Below are 7811 nucleotides of genomic sequence, written 5' to 3'. Positions count from 1 at the left end.
AGCACGATTGTTTTCATTAGCACTTAATCCACCCATTTTCGAAAAACTGGTTGAGATTATAATCTTAGGAGCAAATTTATGTAATTTTCAAAGGTGTTACACCTCCACCTAATTGATAGTTAATCTCACGAATATCCTCATGGGTGTCACCCCCCTTGAGAGTGACACCCGGGGCGGACCGCCCCCACCACGCTACGCCAGTGGCTGAAACCATTTAAATTTAGCAAAACATTTTTGTTGAATATATGATAAATTTAACATTACATTTTCTTAATAAAATTTATATCCTGCTTTTCACATTGCTTTGTCACAAACGAATTTACATTTTATAAAAACAATGAATAGACAATCCGAAAATTTGAATATTTAAAATCAAATTTGTAAGCACTGATAATAAAAAAAAAAACAAAAATAGGACTAATGCAAATTCATCGGGAGCATACAATCGGAAACCGTTGAGCCACGATCGCAAGGTTGAAGTAGAACTACATAAAGTAGGGTGGGGAAAATGATCGATTTTCCAGAACCAAGTTCTTTTGGTTCCTTTTGGGGCCCCAAACAACCCTAAACTTACCGGAAGTCGATTGGTTTTGTCTCGGCTTGGCGCATTGCATTTCAAATTTGTATGAAAATTTATATGAGAAAACCTACTTTTTTGCATTTACCTTTCTAGAGAGTCCAATAATACTCTAATAATGCACTACATTATGTTAAAGTATAGTATTTTAGATGCCTAGCAACTTTGCCGAAGACACTGAAGAGCTAGGGTGTCCATAAGAAGAGCTATAGCTGTTCAAAGTTGAGTATGTCAATTTAAATGCAGAAAATCTTGTTTTCTGCCAACATTACCAATGTACCGGCGCCAGTAGCATTCCCATCAGAAATAACCTGTCGTAACGAGTTCATACACTCAGCTGGATCAAACAAACAAATTCAGGTCAATATTCTAGGCGTAGGTAGAATCTACAACGTGTATTAGAGGTTACTTCTGATGGAAACCTGACTAACGCCGGTACACCGGCAGTGTTGGCAGAAAAAATGATTTGCAACATAAATTTCGACATACTCAACTTTGAACAGCTCTAGTATTTTTTTGGGACACCCTAGCTCTTTCGTGTCTTCGGCCAAGTTTTTAGGCATCAAAAAACCTACCATTTGAAGTCATGAAACCTTTGGTTTGAGCCATTTTGAGCTCATTAGAATGGAAAATGCAAAAAAGTTGGTTTTTCCATACAAATCTTCATATAAATTTGAAATGCAATGCGCCAAGCGGAGACAAAACCAATCGACTTCCGATAAATTTAGGATTATTAGGGGCCACAAAAGAACAAAAAAAACTTGGTTCTGGCCTTCTGCTATCAAGTTTCGTTTTTTCCATATAACGATTCCCCACCCTAACATATAGTTAAGCCGTTGCGAACCAGAGTGGTCTATGTTCCATCGAGCAAATTGTTCAGGAGAAGCGATTTTCGAAAAATCTCTGTATAAAATTCTGTTCAACGGATTCTTTCAAACAAAATGTTCTAATGTAAAGGTTACGAAGTGGTTTAACATTGGGATACATAAAATTAACAGTTTTTTTGCGAAATCGGTGACTTTATCTCACCAATGTACATAGACCACTCTGACTTCATATATATATATATATATATATATATATATATATATATATATATATATATATATATATATATATATATATATATATATATATATATATATATATATATATATATATATATATATATATATATATATATATATATATATATATATATATATATATATTCACTGGAATCCTCGAATCGTTACGGAACAGAGTGGTCTATGTACACAAACTCGGTAAATGACGAAGAAAATGACGGTAAATCGTAAAAAATGGCTACTGTCACATGTTATATGATACATATAGCCTGTCACATGTAAGATGTCACGTGTTACATTACATGTAACACAAGATATTACATATTACATAATATTTTACATGTTACATTTTTCGTGTTACATTACGTGTAACATGTTACATATCACGTGTAACTTGTACAAAACAAGAGACATGTTCCTTATCACATGTAATATGCTGCATGTTACGTGTTACATGATAGTATTACATAGATTTATGTAGATAGACCACTCTGTTCCGAAACAAAACGGCCATTCTGTTTCGGACGAATTTTCAACACGGAATAAATCAACTTTAAAATTCGATTTTCCGAAATTTTCTTAATCTCCCAACTTCAGCTTCTTGAGTAGATGCGGTTTATGCAAAAAACTCATTTTCGAAAAAAATGGTCTTTAGACCACTCTGTTCCGCAACGGCTCAGTTACTAGTATTGAATTTTTTTTAAATTTAGTGCAAAAGAGAAGTAAAAGTGCTACCGAGTTTCAATTGGCACATATAAATACGACATCTTTGAACAGGAATGCAACAAACACTATGCGGCGCAAACAAGCTTCAACAGTTAGAGTGCATGCATGTTTAAATAACATTCACTTTCAATTATAGCGCAAAACGAGAAAATAAGCGCAAACGAGAAAATTGACCTTCGATTTATTTGTTTGGTAGTCTCAAAAAGGACAGTTCAACTTAATCAAATCCAAATCGAATATGAGAGCGGGAATTATGGTACATTTTCGTATGTCGAAAGTATCAAACCCAATGGAATATAGAAAGGTACGGAGATGGTTTGAGTCTCGGGTCTAAAGGGCTTCTTTTTTGTTAACAGCAGAGATGCCAGACTTTTTTTTTTGGCAAGTCTGTATAATCCATAAAAATGTCTGTATAAGTCTGTATACCGCTGCGAAAAAAAGTTACCGATACATTGATACCTAATTATTTGTCGACCTGTCAGATTGTTTTGTTTTATTGCTTGTTTTGATTGTTCTTTTTCGAGTCTATCATAGTTGGTCGATTAATCGATAGCTAATTTATCTTTTAAATCTAAGTAACACATAGAAGTAAGAGTCTTTCCCGTGATAAAAATCGTCGTTCGTCGTAATGTAGCTAAACTGATACATGATGGCAGAAGTCTCGCGGTTATCAAAATAGTACCTTCAAGGTTTGGGACATTTTAAGCAATTCTTCAACGTTGGATATTGCTCCGAATAGAACAAACGGTCTTTTCACCAATATAACCTGCATGGCAATCGATCGAGACAATCAGCTGTTTGTTACTGGGGGCGAAACAGGCAGATTAGTGCCCACGGGGCCGATAAAAACCCCGATAGCCTGACTCGATTCCCGTTGTCATGATTTCACTCTCAAAAACGCAAGATTAATATGTTCAGCAAAGTGTTCAGTTTCTAGTTCACTTTTTCCAGCAACGGCTACAGTGACTTTTGGTTTTTGTGTTCGTTTTTTTTGTGTATACTGGTAAAACCATTATGTAGAATATCAGATATCTGTGTAATATCTGTATTATACTAAATGTCTGTATAAAATCTGTAGGCTTATGCGTGTCTGTATCGCAACACAGAAAGTCTGTATAATACAGATTTGTCTGTATATCTGGCATCTCTGGGTAACAGTGATGACGTAGAAGTCAAAAAACATTGCCCAGAATTCAATGTTCGGTACATTTTTTTCAAGAAATTTTCACAAGCTATGACAGTTTACGGCTGAAAATGCGTGCCTGCGTCGTTAAACAATGCGTAACACAATTCCATATGGCATTTTCTTGTTTTTGGAGTTCTACGTTACAACCCCAACACGTGCTTCTGTTTACCTATTTTTCGTTACTTATACAGGCACTTCTTCTTCCTTACCTTTGCATACCTCATTGTATCATACCATCTGTTTAATAGGATAGAAGAAAGCAAAATATTTTATAACCTTGTAAACATTTCCGGAGTGATTTGCGATAAGGGCGCAACTGGCAAAAGATAAACATTGGGGAATATCGGTTTGAAAATTTGCAAGTACATTTTAAATTCGTAATTTCAAAGGAAGTGACTAACATTGACATCAATACCAAAAATCGACGTAAAATAACACCACAGACAAACAGACGTGCCACTCGATGACGATTTCATCGACCAGAAAAATAACGTTATTTTTGAAATTTTGCTTAGCGGGCAATAATGCCGCTAGGTCGCTATAAGCAAGTGTGCACATTTGTTATCTGAGACAAAAACCAGTAGTAAAGCAACTTGTATTGATTTTAGCAAGCGTGCACACCCATTAGCAAAGCCAAAAACCGGTTTACGAAAATAAGTTAGTAGGCAATAAGCTCACATAGAAGCGCATGAGTGTAACGTTTTGAATAAGGACGAAGATTTTTCAGGAGTTTTGTTCGAAGAGGCACGTCTGTTTGTCTGTGATAACACTATCTTATAGTTTCCTAACAATACTACATTAAATTTGTGCGTTTATGGCTAAAATCTGCGCTTTTCTTCTAACCCTTTTCAAATGAGCCATAAATCATTCTGACAACGAGATTCGCCTAAAGGCTTAGAGTTAAAGTTTGGCCGACTGTCACTAAAAGCTCCAATCGAACTGTCAAAACTCGTTCCAATCGAACATCAGCAATGTTCAAACTATGATGAAAAAACTGTTGACTGTTCGATTGGAACTTTTCAGTGACAGTGGGCCAAACTTTAACTCTAGGGCTTTAGATTCGCCCACCTCTTTTTCGCCTCAAAGCATTCTGACAACGAGGTACGCCCACCTTCTTTTCGCCTTGTTTTGTTTCATTTTTTCTCCCGTTGCGCCCCTTTAAATGCGCCTTTATTTTGAAAACAATATTGATCCACCCTTTACTGTCGCCTGTTTACGAAATATTTCGCGTTGTTTCGAAACAATGTAAAGGGCTTAGTTCCAAAGTATCTTTTGTTTTGGGTAAACTGTTTTGTCGCCCTTTACTAAAAACTTGATTTAAATAATTTTATCGATTTATACAAAAAAAAGGGTTCTTGCCATGAATTGTGTGAGTCTTATCAAAACCAACGGTGTAATAAAACGATTTGTTTACATTTTGTTAGTTGCGATCTAAACGCGAATCACTCCGGATTTGATTCAAATAGTATTAATAAATCTCAATGAGGCACTCTGATAACAAAAGGGGAGACTGTTTGTACACTTAAAACTAGAAACGGCTGGTAGATTATGAATGCCAGCATCCCAAAAACGTTTGCGTGTTGCAAAAATGTGGCAGAGCTTTTCACTGGAGGAAGTGCCGGTCAATGCATCTACCGTTGATATTGCCGCTACCGCACAAAGGCAGTTTTTTACTAAAGGAAGTGCTGCTACACCTACCGCTTTCGCTGCTACCACCACTGTTGTTACCCGCTGTTGGTACCCGAAAATACTAACTCTTCAATTAAGTTTTTAATTTAATATCGGATATGATGCTGATCGCATTTCTGTGCTATCGCCGAGAGTGAGAATAGGACATTCTTCTGGTAACACAGTTGAAAGTTGTTTTCACACTAAAAATTTGAAATTTTGAAAACGTTTGGGTACTGTCAGAACACGGCAGCGTTTTACTGGAGGAAGTACATCCCCTTCTCGCTGATTTTCAGCCACAACGGCATCTTCTTGGGGAACTTGATGTGTGAAATGAATGAAAATACGAAGTACCCTGCCAGTCGTTGCCATTCAGGGCAAAATAGGTCTCGCCGTGCATCAATACCGCCACGCCGCGATTCGCCGGGAAAATCGACTTGGCCATCTTATTCAGCCGCTGTCGCTGCGTCATTGTCTGCACCTCCGAGACCAGTGGACGACTGCCGCTTTCTGACATGTATGCCCATGTTCGCTAGGTACTTTTCGCTTTTAAGCCAGTTGCAACGACCTCCCGACAAAACACACGCAGTGATGTAGCCACCTCACCCTTGGTGATTGTTGCCCAATAGTGCTGAGATGTTTTAGATGCCGAGTCAAGGCCTAAACACAATGGATACGTTGCGGCTGCGTTTGCGGCAATTTGACAGTTACCCCATACATTTACTGTCAAACTAACGTCAACGCAACGCAAACGTATCCATTGTGCTTGGGCCTTTAGAGTTCGACTGATAGAGTTTTCCTGTTGACTCATGGGTTACTATGTTTGATACTGCATGGTTAGTTTCATCAGTGCGTGTGAAGGTGAACCCATGAAAAATCGGAAATTTTTATAATTTTTTAGCGCTGACGCTCCTACCACTACCGTTGATACTCGCTGCTACTTTGTTAGGACCGTCCTTGTCGCCATCTACTAGTAAAACGATTGGTTTGAGCATTTCCCGTCTATATAGCTCAAAACGTGCGTTTTCGATTTACTAAATCAAAGTCTGACAATTTTCAATAGTACAATAGTTCGAAAAATCAAATTAAAATGTTCTGCATTTAGGCAGATGCATACATGATTCCAATAGATTCCAATCGCTAGCTTCAAAGCGAAGAAAATCCGTTGGAAACTTATAATTAAAAGGACATCAAAAACACTTGTGTAATTTGAGTTTGAGTTGTCACCAGTAAAAGAAATGCCGACTAGTTTATTGTATCAGCTTCTACAGGTTTCACTGGTATATATATATTTGACTCTTCGTTGTTGTCTTCTTTTATGTATGCTGCGTTGACAGTTAATCGGTAAAGAGGGTGTAAACCTTGATGTTGAAAGTATATTAAACCGAAAGTAAATCTTACAATAATATGCCAAATTTCAAATTTTATTCTATTTCATCACCGGTTTCACAATCAGACACTCTGAAATGATATTAGAATATTAAAGAAACAGTCAATGTTTAATTGGCAAAATATTTAAAATCAGAGCAAATAAGAGGGCATTTATTCACACTAAAACATTCAATGTTTAATCAAAACAAAACAGGTATCAATTCGAATTTGTTAATCGCTCAATAATGATAATGGTTGGTAAATGGCTAGACACGTGTCGCCTAATACCATATTGTGGTCATTCACCTTTGTTCAGCAACTTCTATTCCGGAATACTAGTAACCTTAGCGGAGATCGCGTAGCCAACCCCCTTTGGTCGAATGCTGACTGGTAAGAGGGGTCATACGCGATTGTGTCCCCATGTTAGGGACGGCGTAGAACAACGTCTGATCCGGAGCGGCCGACTGAATCATAAAATGCGGAGCCATTGTCATTATATAAATTAACCGTAACATAATCTCAACAATTCGAGCAAACCAATTTGTTTGGGAATATAATTTCACAATGACGAAAAGTTTAAAATAAATGCATTGCTTATTCGTAAGATAAATATAAAAAGGAGGACGTCAATAAATGAATAATTAGGTGAATTTCCGAAACACTCACGTTTAAAGAAAAAAATAATTGGTTTTTAGTATAATCGCTGTTAGTACAAGTTTTTTGTACGAGAAGACATAACTATTGGGTTGAAGTATCATTATGCTTGCGATCTTAAATTCGTTGTTTTAAAGGGCTGTAGTCATAACACTTTAACACTCAAAAAATTAAAAAATATAGTTATTGAAAGAACACCAGCATTTATAAGTTTGCAGGAAAATTAAAAAAAATCCATAAGAATATAAAAATAGAATAAAACTTAAACAGGTTTTCACTATCACTATGTTTAGGTTTATTCATCTGGTAAAAATGCCAGGGTATGAAAATGTTGTAGCTATTTTCTATGTATCAACAGATAACTTCAATGTTCCTGCTCCCATCAATTTATTGAGTGCCGAAGCACTTTAAGTCCAATAAAGCAACAGTGCGCTAACAAAAACATACTTCCAGTTCGGATAACCACCAGGTTATCATTGGGCCACTTGCTGTAATCGAAGAGCGTACGCGCCGCAGCAGGTGGCACTCCTCAATATCGCACCCACAAGCCAAACTGTGAATA

Source organism: Wyeomyia smithii, chromosome 3 (genome assembly GCF_029784165.1).
Source record: "Wyeomyia smithii strain HCP4-BCI-WySm-NY-G18 chromosome 3, ASM2978416v1, whole genome shotgun sequence".
NCBI lineage: Eukaryota > Metazoa > Arthropoda > Insecta > Diptera > Culicidae > Wyeomyia > Wyeomyia smithii.
Note: the sequence above shows the minus strand (reverse complement) of the source record.